This window comes from Coturnix japonica, chromosome 4 (genome assembly GCF_054131305.1).
Source record: "Coturnix japonica strain WE chromosome 4, WE-NBRP24, whole genome shotgun sequence".
NCBI lineage: Eukaryota > Metazoa > Chordata > Aves > Galliformes > Phasianidae > Coturnix > Coturnix japonica.
The window spans coordinates 50,483,515-50,504,141 of record NC_140666.1 but is presented as its reverse complement, the minus strand read 5'-3'; the positions used below and the strand labels follow the sequence as shown (position 1 = coordinate 50,504,141).

At 41.3% G+C, this 20,627-nt stretch overlaps 1 protein-coding gene across 11 annotated transcripts in view; it reads right to left on the bottom strand.

Moving 5' to 3' along the window:
* The window catches only part of LOC107313496 (uncharacterized), a 190,344-nt gene that overhangs the window by 145,254 nt on the left and 24,463 nt on the right, over positions 1–20,627 (bottom strand). For 7 of the 11 annotated variants that reach the window (XR_014945363.1, XR_014945364.1, XR_014945368.1 and 4 more), the window contains one exon: positions 19,676–19,754. The gene's annotated coding sequence lies outside the window, so the exon portion shown is untranslated. Of the gene's footprint in view, positions 1–15,065; positions 15,153–19,675; positions 19,755–20,627 lie in introns of those variants that run through there. The other 4 variants (XR_014945365.1, XR_014945366.1, XR_014945371.1 and 1 more) reach the window with 1 other exon arrangement.

The following is a 20,627-nucleotide window of genomic DNA, read 5'->3' as shown; positions in this document are numbered from 1 at the left end:
TTTATTGTTTACAGGGACAATCTCCAATGATTGCTTTTTTTCCCTGTGGCTCTTTCCCCTAAATACTGACCAACAGATTACACCACTGCTGTTCTGCTTTAAAAAAAGAAAAACAAAAACGGGGAACAGATGAGCTGTTGCATAAAGTGCCCAGACGCACAGCAACATCTCTCCCTTCCTTTCTGTGAATCTAGCCGAATATGTCAATTTGCTTTTCTTAATTGCTTTTTGTTTATTTCCCAAAACGTTTCTCCTTGTGAGAGCTGCTGACACGCTGCTTTCGTTTTTTTGGAGGCTGCCTATTTTCTCCGTTTTAACCCCTTCGCACCATATTCTTTTGGCATCCTGCAGCAGCAGATGGCAATGTGAGCTTCCACAGCTCTAACAGATAGGATGGCCCACACACTGCTGCTCCCACCTCTCTGTGACATGTCAAGGTGTGTCTACTATCCCCTACTCCCAACCCCCAGTAACGCTGTTAGCATAACCAACACTATATATTAGAAGGCAAGGAGCCATAACGTGTAAGCAGGCTGATGGTTCTCTTTCCAGCACCAGGGTGCAGGGACAACCATTAACAGGCATGATTCCAACTGGCTCTGTGATTAAGCCTATCAGCATTATCAGAGCTCAGGTGCTAGGTTGCCAGGATACAGTGGCACCTGTTATGGTGCAAGGAAGCGTAACAGCACATAAAGTGTTGTCTATAAAAATCAAGCAGCAGCAGGTTCTGGGACTTAAATTAGCGCTGCTGCTGGATGATAACTTTCATGATTTCTCTGTGATCACAGACACCTCCACTGCAATTTCTTCCTCCGAGAACTGAATGACCTACGCAATTTTCTGTACAGTCAGTTTAGCTAATCATTCTATCACATGCTGATCATTTAAAATTTATTAAGAATTTGACCCAATATGCTAGAATCCTCACAGGATGGCTTGGGTTGGAAGGAAATCTAAGGATCATCAAGTTCCAAGCCTGACCTCCAGATCTGGATCTAGACCAAGTTGCCCAGGGTCCTACCCAGCCTGGCCTTGAACACCTCCAGGGACGGGGCATTCACAGCACCTCTGGGCAGCCTGTTCCAGCACCTTACCACTCAATTTGAGAAGAACTTTCCCCTAACATCCAATCTAAACTTTCCCTCCTTGAACTTAAAATCATTCCCCCTTGTCCTGTCATTATATACCCAAGTAAAAAATTAATTCCCCTCCTTTTTATAATCACCTTTTAAATATTGGAAGGCTAAGTAACTAAGAATTCCAGAAAATAAGAAAGCTATAGTAAAGAGTAGAAAAGCTATGTAACAATAAGTTATGCTAACTGCTAGAAATTATAGAAAACAAATGACACCGATTCTTATTACATACAGATTACTTCAGAGCTCTAATTATAGCATAGCCCTATAGCCAGTCTGCATTATGCCACAGGGCCCTAGAAGAATCTGCCTGCCTCCATAGAATTTGAGTGACACGTAACCAACATATAATGAATTAATGCTTTTGCCAGAGTTGGTCTTGACAATCCTTAGCGTTCCTGTCTCCTTGTAACAACTTCTTACAACTCACAACTTCTGTGGCAGGGCTGTCACTGCATCAGAGAGGGACAAAACCATCTTAGGTTAGTTGAAATGCTTTTCTCCGTTTGCCAGGGGAGGCAGGAGAGACTGTAAAAATTCATAGTACAAATCCTCAATGATAAGGAGGAAGACAGACAGTAAGAGTAGGAAATTTTAAACATACAAATGACTTACTAGGTCAAGCCAATGCACTGTGTGACATATGCTGGAGGGAAGTCTGAAAGCTGTTTGCTCTGAGGTCGAGGAGGCTGGACTCACAATCTAGAAATGGACAGTCTAGACCTGAGATTGTTGTTAGAGAGATCAACTGGAAGCACTGTTTGCATGGTCTCCACAGGAAAACACCGTGGACAATAGCTTCATCATTGACAAATAGCGATGAAGGGTTTGATTTGTGCAGATATAAGCACTCAAGCATCATACAGCTTCACTGTGCATGAGGAAATGAGGTCAGCTGTCCCAGAAGTTAATCACAGCCTTCTTCCAACAAAAAAAAGTGTCAGCCTCTTTTCCTCCAGTACTAAGTGACTAGGAAGTTCCTAGGAAGGGAAAATCCCAGGTTGGGCCAAGTGAGGTTCAGATTGGATGGCTGGAAGAATTTAGTCACAGAAAAGGCAGTCAAGCACTGGAACAGGCTGCCCAGGTCAGCAGTGGAATCTGCATCTGTGTAGTTATATTTAAGAGATGCACTTACACGGCACTGAGGGCCATGGTTTGGTAACGGGACTCAGTGAGTCAGGTTGATGACTTGGTGATTTTGGAAGTCTCTTCCAACCTGAATTAGTGTATGATAGGTACAGCCCTGCTCTACCACGGAAGAAAGCCAGGAGCATCGTCATGTCTTTTGCATCCCTGGGAGATGTGTGAACAAGGACAAGAAGGAAACCCTCCAACAGTCACTGTAAAAGTGCTGATTCTTGCCTGGTCTGCTGCAAAGCTTTAAATTGTGTCTGTTCTTACTCCCTGCTGACAAACCCTGCTCACTGTCTTCTCAGTGGAACACAGGAAGGCAGCTGGTGTTCCCATCCAACCTGGTTCTAAAGGGGCAGGCAGTGCCAACACACAGGGATGCATCAATAACAAGAAGATGAAGGGCACTTAAGGAAGACAGTAATTGCATTGCCACTATTTTTTCCGGCAATATCTGAAGTGTGAGTAAAGAAAACCCAAAGATATAGAGAGAAAACTCAAGGGAATTCCACTGCTGCTTTAAGAACATACAACTACTTGATTCCCTGTTAGAGGAGCAAGCTGTGCCTGCAAAACGTGCCTGGCTGAGAGCAGAATGCAGTATAACAGAAAATCTTTTCTTAGTTTTAATGCTGATGAATTAAGCAACAGACAGCACTGTAAGTAGTCCCTCCAGACTGAGTGATATTTACACAAGAAAGAACAAGGACTTCTTCATTAGTTATACATGGTTTTCATATAATTGATTTTTCATTTTGCTGTAAGCCCTGACAAGGCTTTAGATTAAAATAAAAAGGTATTATTGGCTGCTACTACTAATTAGCAACATGCAAGCACCTTTAATGGCCTGATTCTCTAAACTCTGAGGCCCACTAGTAATGAGATTTTAATGAGACTGTACTCAAAAATGAAATTAAGGAGGTGTGTTTGTCTTTGCAGAATTGCATCATAGAAAGCCAAGAGCATCTTTTCATTGGAAAAAAATAGCTAGATTTAACAGCAGTAGTTTCTTTATCCAAAACCTTGGAGATACTGTTATTTGAAGTAATAGAAAAAACCTGCTATAAATCAATTATGAAAGGCCTGTAGTCCAGTAAACTTTACTTTCAAAAATGAGAAGTTTTACAAGAGGGCAGTTCTCAAGTACAGAGCCTTAGATTTGCTAATTCCCTCAATTTCATTTCTGTTGTCATAATTTTCATGACAGGATGTTTTGGAAGAGCTTATCCTGTTCTCACCTGATTGTCTCATACCAGTGAGATGAACTGCGTGCAGGAAACATTTGTCCCACTGAGTGCAGAAATAATCTTGAGAAAGAGGGCAGTTCAGAGGATCATTTGTCCCATATTAGAAGCAGCATGTAAATTAGGGGAATAAATTAGGAGAATTAATAGCACTCTGGAAAAAACAGCATCTGTCCCCCTCCTGGGGAAGAGGATCTACACAGGATTCCTCAAATCAGCTGAAGCTGGAGACATTAATCCCCCTGTAGAGTTTGTGTGGGTATCAGCCCCCAGAGCAAAGCTTGAGAATTTTCTCTTTCATTCCAAAAAGAGAAAGAGGTTTCAAAGGGGAAGGTTGCAAAGCGTAACGATTGAGAGCTCTCCAACTCCCTGGTGTTTCAGGGCCAGTTCAGGAATTTTCTCAGTGGAAGAATTTTAAGAGCTTGATGACATTGCAACACACTGTCAAATGCCTGTTGATGATTTTCTCCTCTTCATTTTCCACAAGGGCATCTTGGTGCTACAAGGGCCAAATGAATCCATTGTACCAACATGTTACCAGAGGTAAGCTTGATCTTGCACCTTTTCTTGTTAAAAGCATAAGTAACCTGTGTAGAATTCCTTTACTGTTTCTGACACTTCAGATGTGCTAATAGCTCTACTGTCATTTGCTGCTCCAGCCCTGCCTAACTAGATGAGCACTGGTTCAGGGCAGGGACTGTTTGGATAAGATTACTGTTCTGGCTAGGATTCTAGGTGCTATTAGTTTACACACCATTACTGAAATATCATGCAAGATGAGAAACATCATATTCAACACAGAACATTAAACTAAATAGCCAGTTTCAGTATGCATCTGAACAATAAGGAAAGGAAAAACATCACTGGCAAGCACAAAATTGCTTGGCACATTCTAGCCATCGCTGCTTCAGTTCTAATTCTAAGCCCCCCTCTTACCTTGATCTGTTACAATCAGTGTTGCATCCATCAGATACCATTAGCACATCTGCCAGGTTTCTAGTTTCCTGCAGAAAAGCTGTTTTGGTGGGCTACACTTACACATAAAATTTATTCCTTAAAAAAATGCAAGACCTCCTAAGACAATGCTTCCTCTCCCATACAGTTTTATGGTATTTGTTAGTTTCAGATATGTTAAGTATCTACCGCAGCACAACCATGTTTCATAAAGCAGTGTGTGGTATCAACTGCAGATGACAAAGAGCAGAACATAACCATTTACTGAATAGGCTACCATAACATTCTGCTCTTGTCAGACTCTTCCCAGTGTTCATCTCTGAGCTCTAAATGACCTTGAGAAGGGTCTTTATTGGTCCACTGCTAATGGCACATGGTGCTAGGTGACTGCATGTTGGACTGGTAAGCAGAGAGATCAGATAATTCTAGCACATCTCTGTGTTTCTGACAAGAAAAGTTCCTGGAAAATGATCCCAAAATTTTTTCAGGAAGCATCACACCCGGGAAGAGTGGAAAACCCACTGGGAGAGGGGGAGGGTGGCAATGTTGTACCCTGTTGTAAACATTTTCGTACACCAGCCTCTCAGAAGTGACAGAGGTCACAGTAGGACTCTGATCCATGCACACTTTTGGATAAAACAGAGATGACTTCATTTGTACAGGAAGGAAAGTGATACTGGAACACAGCTTTGTATTTTTCATGAGTAAGCATTTAATTTTATTCCTGCATTACAAGACACTCTTAGTCTACCACATCTGATCAGGTTGTTGGTCTAAGCTCAGTAAATAAAGGCCAGAAACTCTTCAGACTCCTCTATGTAGGGTCTACAGACAGTAAAAGCTTAGCACAAAATTATCTATAAAGCAATAACTACAATGAAAGCTAACAAAACAAGATCCAAAAAGCAGCTAAATTCTCACTGCATCAAAGATCCACACAGTCACAATCTGGTATGTTCAGTTATGTTAAAAGGTAGGAGGCCACTAGCAGCAGCATGCTTAGAGCCACCTCAACTAGTATCATAAGGTGCAGAAACCTTGCTAAGAACATAGCCCTATGAAGAACTCTAATAGGGGTTAAGCTGTGCAAACAGGAATTGCATGCAATGGCACAGGAGCTTTGTCCAATTTGGCTTCTTCTTACCAAGGCTTTCTAACCAGGGGAGGGTAGATTGCAGAGATGTGCAGCCACCAGCAGCAATCTGGGCAACATTTAGATAATACTCAAACCAGTGTCATGCTCTTAGACAGGTCTCCAGCTGAGATAGCTGCTGCAGAAGGGAGGCAGATGGCTTCACTCTGGTAGGATGTCCCTTTGCATTAGTAAATGAGTATGCAGTGATGTGCCTCATCAGACAGCTGCCCATCTTTCCCAAAGCACAGAAGAGTGCCATGCTCAGGTCCACAGCAACAATCAGTAGATAGTGACTGGAGTGTAGAATAAACAGAGGTGAAAAGCATGAATTCTTCCCCCAGAAGTGATAGGAGCATGACAGTTGTACCAGGCACGCTACAGAAGCAATGTTCCAAGCCAGACTCCATTTATCCCCCCAGAAATGCTACAGTTCCATTAAAAAAGAAAAAATAAACCACAACCAACCCTTTCATCTACTAACATAACTCTGAAACAGGCCAACCACAGCAGACTGAACACAGAGAAGGCAGTGAACTTCATTATAAAGACTGGATAATAAAGCTACCCTGGAAACCATAAGATGCTTGTTCAGCCCAAGACAGCTTGGCCTAGTGGCCAGGAAGTCAAATTAGTCACCTAATCATTACTGGCTGCCCGTTTTCACATCTGCAGCTTGTCAAAGGCACATTAGAGGGTACCAAGCCCCAGCACAGCATGATGTAAGCAAGCTGTGTCTAGGCATGCAAGCCAACAGTATCTTCTGGTAACACATGGTGCCAGCTGCTAGTCTTTCTGGCCTCCAAAAAAAAAGAAAAAAAAAAAAAGAAAAAGAAACCACCAACCTAGATTACCCCTGGAGGACTAAGCTTCTGCCATTCTTGGCATCATCAAACACCAGATCTCCTTTGAATTTGATCTAAGCCAGCGATGGATTGGGGCCTTCTGGAGCCAGATACCATCTGTCAGGCTTATCAGTGCAGTTTAAAATCACAATTAGCAGAGCAGAATGACTCCAGCTGTCAGTTGGAGCACTCCCATGACAACCAGCCTTGGCTGGTGGCCTCCTGTCAGACAGTTCTGCTGAGGAACTCACCAGGAGGAACTGGTGTTGATGATCAAAGCCAGTACAGTGCTCTCAGTTGCTAGGCTTCCTTTCCTAATACACAAAGTGTGTCACACTCATTTGCTGGGATCCCTGACTCCCTGCACAGTGCTGACATGAAGGGTCAAGACCACAATCTCATCATATGTGTGCACCTTCCCAGATGCCAGTGAGAGAACCAACCACCTGCCCTTTCATCGCTAGCAAAAACTATGATGCCAGAAGTAGTAGAACAATCTGACCTAACTTTCAGCTTGATTTCCATTGTGCATGTCAGTCCAGCTGTCCTTTCGCCCATCAGACTCTCAGTTCTTTCCCACTCTGACCTTTTAGCATTGACAGAGGTTTGGCAGTGACAAACACTCTACAGCTAGTCAAAAATAAAAGCAGTATCTGGGTGATAGAGAGAGGTTAAAATGTACTAATGGAAAAGCAGACTAGATTCAACCTCTTCCCACTCAAAGCAGCAGCATGCGGTTGGCTGGTTAGCAGGTAGCTGCCACTCAACCAGCCAGCATGTGCAGCTTTCTGTCATTCACAAAGGGCCTCTGGTCTCAGCCCAAAAATCAAAGGATGTGTGACAGTACTGAGCAGGGCCACATAAGAGGCAAGGGAAGCAGGGGAATAAAGAAAAGGTGAAGATGCTAGGATATACTCTGGGGGAGAAGGGAAGCAAGTTGGATAGAAGGAAAAAAAAAAATTGATACAAAGAGCGGTGCAGCCTTGGAACGGGCACCCAGGAAAGTGATGCCATCTCCATCCTTGGAGTTTTGCAGCACTTCACTGGAAAGGACTTCAGCAACCTTTGTTGGATTGGCATAGACTGATTAAACTAGAAACCCCCAAAGGTTACCTCACACATATTTTACTGTGACATTTTTAAGAAGCGTGTGTGCTTCTTTATTCCTTACTCTAATTTTCAGAGCAGATCCTGTTTTGAAGCAGTCTGCCTGACACTCCAGATTTCATGCCTCCTTTTCAAGCAAATTTAACGGTAGAGTTGAAGTTCCAAGAAATGGAGTTCCTTTTAAACCACGTCAATAGGCAGCTGAAGAAGAGTAAAATCTAAATGAATGCTTAACTCTAAGGCAACCACGAGTTCAGCATTAATATTAGATGTAAAAGAAGTTACAGCAAGAATAGGAGAGCCCCAACTGAAGAAGGAAATCTTACTGAGTTTGCACTTCAGACATGGGCCAGTGCTCACAGAGCCCTGTGACACCACACTCCATAAAAGTGTTGCATTCAATTGGGCAGACATAGCTCCTCTTTGCAACCGCTGAGTCCAGACACCATGGTGTGAGCTGCTTCATTTTCTCAGCAGAAGCATTAATACTAATTGCCATTATTAATTTACTCCATGCTCAGTGAATGCATACAGTGCCTTTTCTCACCCAACAGTGAACTCCTGATGCAGAAGAAAATAAGTCCACACATTTTACAGAGAGCAAAAGTTGTTTTGAATACCATCTCCGCAGTGTTCTTTTAAATTAAAGAGACAATACAGATAATACAAATCAAATAGTCCTAAGTCCCTTTTTCATACAGATTTGCATTTATCTGCAGAACTTTGAGCTGGGCTTTTATTATACAGAGATTTCAAACTGTGCTTGTCAAAAGAACACCAACTCTGCATTTTAAATGTCAACCAGGAATTTCAGCAATCAACTGGGAAAGGGCCATAGATTAAAACATCATCACAGTCTGAGAGCAACAAAATATGTCTATTAAGAAAAGAAGAAGAAAAAGGAGAGAGGAGGAAAAAAAAAGTAGTCCTACCTCTGGCTCTGAAAACTCACATTTGAAACACTGTCAGAACGTATAAATCTCAGTTGAAGCACACACAGCAATGCTTGAACAAGATGCAGCTCACAAGAAACCTTACTCTTTTCCCCATTTCAGATCTTTCTCTTCCTTGAATCTCTGGCCAGAGCTGCTCTAGAGACCAGTCAGCTGCTCCAGAATTGCCCCAAGCAAGCACCACAAGCAGCCATGAAAGATCACACCCCTCATCTGGCAAGGACAGTGATGCTGTCAAGAGTAGAAAACTCCCACCCTGACTGCAACATTGGCAGCAAAGCAAGGCTCCAATTGACTTTTTAATGGTGTCCATCTGTAATGCTGTGCAGTGACCTTAAACATCCCTAGTCCAGACTGCTGACTCTGTGTGACTTGTTTGCTCTACCATTCGGGACTGCTGAGCAAGATCTAAAAGGTGCCACTCCAGACCATATGCTGCAAATACACTGCTCTGAACCACCTGACAGCTGCTTTTCTATTGGTGAGCCAGGCTGCATTCAAGGCTCTCAGAAACCACGTGCAGCAGAGACACATAGGAGAGCAGGAGGAACATCAAGATTATAGTCATGCTACCTGGCATCTGCACAGATCATTTCCCAGTGCTACAATAATCATTCTAATCAAAAGTGATTGCCAGTATACAATTTTAGTTTCAAATGAGAATTGCTGTATCAAAGTTGAATCTCATTCTCGCATTTGATTTTGTTGGCTCAGCACCAAGACATGGCAGGTTCCATAAATGAGAGTTGAATCTGTAGTCAGAGCTTGTATCACCCACCTGTAGTTGGATGAAAGACACCTATCTAACTTTTATGATTACAGAGTAGACATGAGGAAGACAGATGTACACCTAACTTAGTTTCAGGAATCAGAGGAACCAACAAGAAACTCAGCTTTTGTTCTTCTTCATTAACTAAATCAGCATGGATAATCAAGGATTTTGACAAGAAAGAAACAATTAACTTCTAATCAGGGGAAGCTGCTAGAGGTAATGGAGAAGCAATCAACGACATGGTGGTACACACTATTATGGGAAGACAGTCTGTAATTTCTTCTTTTGTCAAGGGCACTGGTTTGGATCCATATCAAGAAGTTTCTGAAGAAACATTCCCACTCTTTCTGAAGGAAGTGATGGGTCTCCAGAGTAGGCCCCAACCTGCAGAGGGTATATCCAAATTCATAATGCAGCCATTGTGTACCACATGGTCCCCTCAGGGACTGTACTTCCTAATACTGCTTTCTGAAGGATGTGAGAAAAATAGTGATTCCACTACTGTGATTCCAGTAGAACCCCATCAACCATGTGGTTATCTACTCCTTGGGAAAAATACCAGGAGTTGAATGACACCATAAGATGACTAGGATGTAGCAAAAGGAAATCATGTCATTGCTTGAATGACTAAGACTTAATATCCCCCACAGGAAAACTGACATCTGTTCCTGGTCCTCAGAAGTTCAAGAACTTCCTTTCAGCTTCCAGCCAAAGTATATGTATGACTAGCCTAGCCTTGCTAGAGATATACAAGGAGTTAGATACATTTAGGGGTTGCTCGTAGAAAATCTTACAAATCCTTGTGTCTTCCAGCAGAACTAGCTCATTCAATTCACAGAAACCCTAGTGGTTTGACCCCCAGAACTACCTGCAGAAACTACAAGCAATGCCTAGTGGGGATAGAGCTGAAGCCAAAGCCTGTCTCATGACTAAGTATATCAAAACCCAAGTCTTTTTTTTAAAAAACCAAGTTGTTTTGTTTTTTAAGAAAAAACTGCTGTCTTGTGAATTTCTGATGAAATTTGGGATTCTAGAGGATTGCTACAGAGGGAAGTGAGGCCAACCAAACAAAAAAAACCTTCAGTTTGCTTTGAAAGGGAATGAAGTCTGTTAGGGCTTTGGATTTCCTCGCACAAGAGAAATTCTGGCTTTCAACCAGCCCTGCTCTTTCCTCCTCTTTAACAGCAGCTGTGAAGTCTCATCCTGCAGAAGCACTGCAGGTGCCAGAGAGCCACTAAATCTGTTTGCATACACTGTGGTCAGAACTGAGCATTTATTCCTGAAATCTGCCATCCCAAACTTTAAATGCAGTGTCTGCACATACAGCAAGATGTCCTCCGGGCCTAAGTCCAAACTCAATTCTGCCTGACATCCATCTAGTGTCACCCACTGCAATGTTATAATGGATCTTCACTCACCATGGATTCTAGTTATCCTTGTTTTTATTTCCCTAACTTGCATTTTCAGGTCTCTAATTACATTTTCCTCCAAAATATGCTCTGAAATCTTAACTGCCACTAAGGTCACACTCAGAGGTCTGTGGCTCTCCAGAGAACTCTTCAGCCTCCTTCTGCTTAAATTTAAATATCTTTTCAGCTATTCTCTAGGCAAATAGAGAAATTTGTTAAAAATAAAAATCTGATTCTGTGTTGGCAGTTTCATGAGCCAGATGTTCAGGGTTTTTACAGAGGTAATCAGCTCACCCTTTACCTTCAGTCAGTGTATGTAAAAATCCCATAGTCTGATTTCCTCCTCCAGCACGGGCATTTACTTTGTGCCGATTCATTATCATCTAAAATATTTGCTTTAGTTCAACATCATTATTAAAAATAATGAGGCAGAATATCAGGCAACCTGAAATTTATCTCCTGCCTCAATAGCATCACTATCTTTGTTCTCCTTTTATTTAGAAAAGGGTGAAGCTTAGACTACCGGCATCAATCTTTCCTCAAGGTCTAACCCAGAATGACTCTTGGCAGTCCCCTGTACTCCCTGATGTTTCATCTGTGAACTCACCAATTAGTCTGTAACCTCAGTGCTTGCTTATTCCTTGTACGTTTCAAGACGGTCAGTGATGTTCTTCCCTGAACTGTTCTCCCTTTCACCAGGACACAAATTGTATCTTGCTTCCAAGCTTTGGCCTCATCGCACTTTTCCTTCCTTCTAAATAAAGCTGGATTAACCCATGATTACACTTTTAAAGGTTATTTACTTCTTCTGATCAAGAGCTTTTTCTTTCTTTTGCTTTAAAAAAAAAATGAAAGCTTCACTCCCTTCCCAAATGCTACTGAGATAGCTTCATTTCTCATCCTTTTATTGAGGATTTGACAAAGAAATCGACTACCTGTCACAAATAGTATTATTTGTGTCCTACCACTGTTAGCATCTGTTGTTCTCCAGACTATTGCCAACCACTTAAAAATCACTACTCCAAAAATACTCAGAGACTTTGTGTAATATTATTGCACACATTGGTTCAAATCCAAACCTGACCCTGGGAGGCCCAAAGCAGACCTTCCTACATCCCTATCTCTCTCATGTAGATTAAATGTCTTACCTACATTACACCTTGCTAGCACTAACCAAAGTGCTGATACTGACACAAAGCCTTACCCACACTGCATTTTCTGGAAAGCACATACCACTCAGGACTGCCTTTGCTAGAGATGTCTTCATCCTCTAAGCATTAGTTACTCTGTTCTTTCTCTGTCCAGCTGTTAGACAACATTTATCTGGGCAAGAATAGCAGTCTGAAAACCATCACTCTGGCATAATTATGTCCCCATTCAGGGCCAAGAAGAAATAGCTTGATCTAAGACAATGTTGTCACCCATCGTGGTTATAACAGCAGCAGCCTCAGTGCTTGCCCTACAGCTTCTGGCATGGGCACATGACAGCCTCAGGCAACGTTCAGATCTTGTGGGCACAGCATTGATAGTGCAGGCAGACAGAGGCCACATTGCCACTGTAATTCAGAGTCAGAAGCAGGCCATAGCCAGATAGGTGCCATTCTGAATTCAGCGCATCCAATGCACAATCTGCTGAATAAATTAACCTTTGGAGGTCAGTACAGATCCCTCTACTGCAGAGATCAGTGCTGCGCTAACCTGCAGCTATACAAATTTCACATGAATTCAAAAGGTTGCAATCTAGCTTATTTACAGTCTTCTGATTATATTTTTATATGTAAAGTAATAATAAATCAAGCATTAGAGACTAATGAAAGGACACATTAGTAATTTTCTACTCAATTCCATATCATCAATTAAGGATTTTTCATCATTAATCTGTCCTTTAAGATTAAATCTCAAACAGATTTGTCCATTACTATTACATTTACTTAGATAATATTAATTTCTTTTAAATTGAAACTAATCTTGCTTTTCAACTTTCCACTTAAATTATAAAATCCCTGAAGGCACTTGTTTATCTTCTTTTCCTGATTATGTTACTCACATTTGCTTAATAAAAGATTTTAAATGTGTTGAGCTGCAGAATAGCTACAAGAATCAAAAGTTAATTACTTTAAAATTCTAAGGAACTTTCTTTTAATATTCCTAACTGAATATACTGCTCCACATTTCACCTTTACATATTTTCAGCACAAGAACGCCTTTTGATTTTCCAGATCACATGCGTTATAACATGCAAGAACTTCCACATAAAATGACACCTACCAGAGAGGGTAACTTCATTATTTCAATGTGAACATTCCCTCTAACACTGGAAACAACAGCAGAATAGCTAGTCAGCTTTAATGGCAGTTGGGATTCTTTTCAACTCAGAGTACAGTCTTTCCAGTGATATAGTTTTGGCCAAGAAAGTTGATGGTGGAACAGGCATCTAATCATGTTATTCAAAGAGCAACTTTAAAAATCCAGAGTCTCCCTTCTGCTGATAGGGCTGGATCAGAAAGATAAGCATCACCAGCCAGAGGGACTTATTCCGTCTTGAGCTGGTTAGTTAGGGTGTAGACATACCTGCCTGCAAATGATGTTTTCAGGTTATTATCAAATCTCTATGAACCCCCAGAGCCACTCTTTTCACTGCCTTTTTTCTCTGATTTTATTCCAGAAACAAAATAACTTCATTTTAAAAGAAAAATCTAAACCCTTAATGTACCAAATCACAGCTCTGTTAAATAAGCTAGGCACATTTTAGCTGCTATTTAGCTACATATTATCATAACCTCATTAGAGTCATCTTTGTAATTTTAGTAATGTTGCCAGCATAACCTTCCAACTGTACCTGAAATTGAACTAAGCACAGTGATTTGGAAAGCATTCCTCGCTTCACACACTTCTAAAAAGTGGATGTTGCCTGCCCTTATTACAAGAACAAACATCAGATTCAAGGTAAAAAAGTCTCCAGTGAGTCTCTGCAATGAACTCCCACCTTCCCAAGGCACCAAGCACTACTCCCCTTGTCCCATGCTCATCCCTACGCAAAATACCTTTATCTTAACTCCTCTTCAGCCTGAGACAAGAAAAGATGTGCACTTAGGCAGAGCAAGTCAGAGAGGCCTTGAAGACAAGAGAAAGCTTATAGCTTGCAGAAACCTGCGTCCAGACATCAGCCTCATTGCTGAATTACTCTCAACTAAGTAACCAGCTTCTTGAGCCTCCCTCTCAATAAAACCTGGCACAAATATTTTGCTTTGGTTTACTCTAGAACATGCTATTAAATTCTGGCTCTTCTAGTCTACATTAAAAAATAAATAGACAAAATCCCAGTGCCTGAAGTCAACAGGAAACCTGTCATTTCTTGTCAGAAGTTAATATAAAATGACTCTTTCAGGTTTCAAAATCTGAAGTGATATTGAAGCGTAAGTGAAAGAGTGACAGTATCCATGGGAGGAGAAAAAACAGCAACAACAAAACCAGCCAATTTGGACAGTAAGAACTGACACAATGTTCCTGTGTGACAGCAAAAGAAAATCAGTTTTTATGAAACCTAAACTGTAGCTTCCTCACCCCAATGCAGGGCATCTCTGTACAGCCCCGATGAGAAGTACCTAGTGCACTGCCTGCACCAGATACATTAGTGCTCAACTCAAGAAGTCTCATCAACTATTCTCTTAGCTCCTTAGTTGCTATGGCTGACCTTCAGGAAAAGAGTGCAGTTAAGGCTTAAGTTCCTTTTTACAGAACTTCATAGTAGATAAGGACACCCATAATGGTCAGTAGTTGTACACAGAAGCCAGCTTGAATCACTCAGAGCTCTCTGGAAATCAACTGCATGGTTAAACCCAGCCCTAAATCTCACACACTAAAACAGCTTGTTGTAAAACAGCACACGAAACAACAGCCAAAAGTTTTAGAAGTGCACATGAGCAAATAAAAAAAAGTATGGAAATGAAAGGAGTAAGCACACACCCAAGATGTGGCCCAATATATAATTGCTTGTAAAGAAAAACTGGTGTTTTAAGAGCACACAGGATCTTTTTCAGAGAGCTTGTATTGCTTTTCAGTTCAACAAGACTGAGAGATGCTGCCCTAAACAAATCTTGTTTATAGTGTCTGATGTCAGGGTAAGGAAAGCATAACAGATGAATACAATATACTCCTCAACCACTCTTTAAGCCACAGCTCCTGTAGAGCAAATTCATATGAACTTCCCATGGTGACACACAGTTCCCCATTCAGATCCAAAAGTGAGAGTTAAAAAAAAAAAAATCCCCTTTCAGCCCTACTGGATGACCTCTGGTTTGGAAACAACCTCCTAAAGACCTGCAGCTTCAAGCAATAAGAATCACAAATTATTAAGAGGCTTCTCTTATCTCACTCACCAGTGCTTTGTTTTACCTCTGCTGCTTTTCAATCTCCCTCACAATGACAGCAATTTCACTGGTAATATCTCCTCACTTAAACATTGCTTCTCTCTTGCCTGATGTTGCAAAATACTCATACCCCAGAGAGAGGGTATGGACTAAGAGCACAGGAGAAACAGCAATACTGTTAGCATGCAACTCGTCAGCGCTACCCTTTCAAACATGTGTCTACTCCTATGTGTAGTAAGAGATTCCCAGCAGGATTTTCAGCAGTTCTGAAGTTGTCTCACGATGCTTGTGTACATTTTTAAACACCTACATACCTGTGGAAATCCAAGCTCTGTGTCTGAAGTGCCATTATGAGTACAACAGAATATAACAACTTTAAATTTCCTTACATGCGTAACAGACATTTGGAAAAGTTTCACTTAAAATCAACCACAGTCCTCTAATGGTTTGGGCAAGTTCTAAGTGCTTACTGCATTGTTTTGAAAATGCCAGTGCATTTCCTATTATCTCTCTCCAGTGCCTAATGCATTCGCTGCACAGCCCCTCAAACCAGAAAAGTGTTAATAATATACTCTGACTCACATGGCTGGTTTCAGTTCTGTTACGTTGCTTCTCTGAACTGGAACTTAGTGACCTATTACTGTGAATCAGACACATAAGGTAGAGACAGTCCATGCCCCAAAAATGATACTACCTTAGCAAAAATGAAGGAAAAGGAGCACTGCAACAGCAAAAATCCCCCTATTATTTCATACTACACATCAGTAAATGGTAAGTAGACACACAATCTATGATGATTAGTCAACATTATGATTACTATAGGGATCAAAATAAAACATGAATTCAAGTAGTTATCTTCTGTACATCACTCTCTCCTCCATCTCTCAAATGTCTGCAATGTTCACTCAATGTTTATTAGCCTAGAAGGGTTAGAAAATGGTCATTGACGCTACAGATAAACAGATGGATATTGATGCACAAAGGAATTACAAACTGATCCACATAGATATTTAAATTCCCAGCTTCTATTAAAACAGATGGCAATAGCAGGCTGGATAGGATCCTCAGGGGCAGATCTAAATGACCTTTTTCATTCACAAGGAGCAATACAGCTAAGGCCCCACATCTCAGCCAGCAAACAGCGTTCCCAAATGCTAAAAACCCTTCCTAAAAAGGCTCTTTCCAAGTGCATTCATCCTGAGAAAATGACTCAAGTGCCAAGCAAGCGCTTAAAGTATTTCTTCACCCAGAAATCATCAATTGATCTAATGTATAGCAAGATCTACAGAAAGATTCCTAATGAACCAATGGATGCAATATTTAGCTTAACATAAGGCAAACGGAAATATACAGATGTCTGATGCTTGAAGCATCAGAATTCTTCTAGAGCAGAGTTCCTAAGCTATGCCCTTCCTCTTCCACCTGGGCACACCAAGTGCAAGGGACTCAGAAGTATGGCAGAGAGAATCCCCTCAGGCTGAGAGATCACTTTACAAGCTTAACTTTGCAGCCAAGAAAAGGCAGAAGGAGGCAATAAACCCTTCAAGTTCTGTTTCACCACAAGCTCTTAGAGAGCAGAGCTCTTCAAGCAATGGTGAAAGCAGATATGCATGGCATCTCCTCAGTGTCTCCTAACTGCATGCTCATGTAGAAAAGAACCTGTGCTATAGGCAAAGCGTGACATATAAAGTACCTGCCCAGAAGAAGAAAAAAAAGTCATGTAACACTTGGAACAAACAGTTGAAACTTGGACGATCCCCTCCCTGACTACAGTTAAAAAATTCCTCTGAATATCAGGTAGGTCACTGTATTGCCTTAAGCAACCATTTCCTCTATGCAAGACTGCAAGCAAGGATGCTGTCATGATCTGAAAGTCCAGATTCAAAGCTCAGAATGCTTTGCAGATACCGTGCACAAAAATAAGTCTGGTCTGGCCTTGCTCAGACTTCGATTTCACTGGAATCATGCCTGATCTGAAGTAACAGTACAGAAGTCCTAGCTGTGTCCCAAGCTGTGTTGCAGGAGCTGAAAGCCAGGTGTATTGCCCCTTCACTGTTGAACACCTCCCATCCAGCCAGGATACTCAGGCTTGAAAGCTGCTCTTGCAAGAGGGAGGACTTAAATCCACATACAAGGAATGGGTTTCCTCAACCACCACTGGGCTGCACCCAGCTCCCATTTGTCTACTTAAGCCAGACACAGCTTTTGGGCCAGTTAGCCCCAACTAGCTTCTGTATTATTAAAAATAAGACTAACAGAACTTCCCACTAGGTTCCTGGTTTCTCATCTACATACTTGGACAAGGCTTAGCTATAATTATCAATTAATAATTAAGAACAAATAAAAACAGTTGAAGATAACTTGTAAGGTTCATCTGATCTGGCATCTTCCTCACAGAGATGTGCCAAATTCCCCCAGCAAGAAATATCCCATCCTTTCTTATCCACTGCACCCTTCTTCCCTGTTCTCCAACTATACAGGCTGTCCTGGAAGAAAAGCATTCCAGCTCCCAAACACTGAATGAATACAAAAAGCCCTCCGTGGGTGATAGTTTCACCTGCTCCAAAGATTAATGCAGGGAATCAAATGCATAATCAGTACACCAAAACCTCCCCAGAGAACTAAAGCTAAGTTTATAGGTATGCCTCTGTGAATAAATGAGAGATCCAGGCTATATAGAACAGCAATATGTAGTTTTCTCCCTGGAACACAGGTATAAAAGTGTATACCTTTCTGATGTGAAGAGAATGTCTATGACCCAGCTCTGTCTCTTTCCTCCTCAGGTCCCCCAACAAACATTAATTCAGATAGCTTCAAAGGAGAGAATTGTGAAGGGGAGCAGCACTTACTTGTTTAAAGTTAATACAGCTTCAAGGTTTGCTAAGAAAAACAAACAGAAACCCAGAGAGTGAATAAATTTTTTTCTTCTACAGGAGGAATTGGAGTATATGATTGCTTCTTTTGAAAACATGTTTGTTTGGGCTTTTTTAAAGCAATTTTTGGTACATTCAAACAAGCCTTTAAGTTGGTAAGGACAGCCCAGCTGTGAAGTTTGGCTACTTTCTTTTATGCCTCTTCTAAGCACCTGGAACTCCTCACATGACCCAGATTCTCACAAGTTCTTGGCATCTAATGTAGGATCCTCAAAAGGCAGTTGATAAATGAATTTTAATAGTAAAACTTACTAAGTGATTAATTCTGCCACTACTCATGTGGAAAGCTGTTATCAGAGACATTCTGCAGTTCTCTGATTACAGTAGTCCATGAAAAGCTGGTTACTGCTAGTGACTCTAGGGTAGGAAGGGCTGAAGGTAATAGGGATGAAAAAATTTCTATTGAGGAGTGAGCTAATTCATTTTAAACTTAAGTTGTTCAGCACATAACACATAGAAAGGCTTGCAAGATTAGGATTTCAGTCCGCAGTGCCTTCATCTGGTGTAAATGGCTCCAAGCCAGGATGGTGGTAACAAATGTCCCTAACCAGAAACACTGGCCCAGACTGTTATGAAATCAGCATTGTGCGCACACTTTACTACTGAGTAGACAAAAAGGACCCAGTGCCAAATGAAAGCGGGAAGCAGGACACAGGCCCTCAAAACAGAAGTAATGGATAAGCTAAATAAGCTTATGTGTTCAGAAGATCAAAGGCTTGAGTGGCTCTATCTTCTCACTGTGTTCTAATTCCCCTCTCTGGACAATACCACTCTCTTCAGACTCCAAAACCAACTTCCCCAGCATCATGAAGTCCTCTTCCACTAGTCACTCAATCAGCAGCTATTCACAAAGGTTAGCAATAATACCAGAGACAGACAGAAACCCACACTCAGCACCGTAAAAAAAAAAAAAAAAAAAAAAAAAAAAACACAACCAAAACAACCTCTACACCACCAGCTAAAGCAGTAATTCTAGTTTGAAACTTTCTTCAAAACTTCTGCTGAGACAAGAGCAAACTCCTGAGCCCTGAAAAAGCAGATTATATTTATCTGTTGCCTTAATTATTTTCACATCCCTCTGCCCTTGCTGCATTTATCAGTGAATATCAGTGGAAAAACACTAGTCAAACACAACACGAAAGTCTGTTCCTACCATATGTCCAGCTTATCCAAAACAAGACATGCTGGAAACCTCTCAAGAAACCCTCATGCCACAGTATTTCTAGCTCAGCTTCCAGAATAGGGAAGCTCACATTTCTTAGCTTTCAATATCCACGGGAGGTAGGCGCACGAGGAAGAAGCAGCTTCAGATTGCCCTTGCAAGACCAATAGCACAAGGTCACTGTGATACAGCATGCAAGGAGCTTCTAAACTTTTTCAAAACAGCAATCTGTTGCATTAGTTAATTCAGCCTTTAGATGTTAAGAAAAAGGATTCAATGCTCCAAAATGCCATTTCTACACATGATGAAACCTAGAACCCATTAGGAGAAGGTAAAATATTTTACTTGCGGATCAGATGCATGAAGAGTTTGCATGTGAAAATTTTACATTGCCTGCTACACATGACTCGTCCTCAGGCACTAATCTCTTTCTCATCTGTGAGGATCTGACCATTCCACCCACACAGACAAAAGCTTCTCCTTAGCAGTTCAGATAAATTCAAATAATAAATATTTTCACCTACCTTAATTCCTGCAGAACTGATTTCAGAAGTTTTCACCATTCAAGTTAAGTGAAGAAAGCAGAAGGAATGATGAAAATATCTGCAATTACATAAGAAACAGTCAAAACAGAAGCCATCTTTTATCTACTTGCAGTTCGCAGTTTGCATGTTAACTGAAGCTGAATCTTAGGGCACTAACAGGTGCCCTTAATGGTCCTAATCATCCTCATCTGTGCCTCCACCCACACACCTGCTCATAGACCTAGAGGCTCAATTAAACCAGTTTTAATGCCTAAACCATTAACTAGGTTCAGTTCCTAGTAAAGGTATGTAATAGGTTTATCTGTTTCCAGTTTGGCCATAGCCATGCTTAGACCTGGCCAAGTAACTGACCCAGATCCTGACCATGATGTTAAAACATACCCTGAAGTGAAACCTCAGTAAGATTCTCTGTGATCTGTTCCCACCACCTGTTTACCTGTGTTGCCTCTGTTACATAGGTTTTTCTGATGTCATACAACTATGTCTTTTGACCATCAAGAGACTCTGTAACTGGGGTGTTCCCAATACAGCTAGCATACCAGCCTACTGCACCCACCGTGAGCTGTACAGTAACACACCTTTAAGCATGCTTAGCACCTCTGTGCGGCTCTACCTTAAACAAAACGCAGCTGAGTCCCAAAGACTTTGCTGAATGACTGGAACTTGAAATCAGTGGGGGGGGGAAAAAAACCTGCTCATTTCCATCTGTGCCTATACAAAGGCTACACTATGAATCAAGCTCCTGGCAAACACACTGAGCAGTATGAAGCATAGAAGGAAGGAAGCTGGCATGTCTCTGCTTAATCATATCAAACTCTATTGAAGCCAACAGGTTAACAGAAAGGACAACTTGACTAAGGGATTCTTTTTTTTTTCTCCTTCTTTCAAACTCTTCAAATGAAACCTAATTACGAGGAAGCAACTGTCCTGT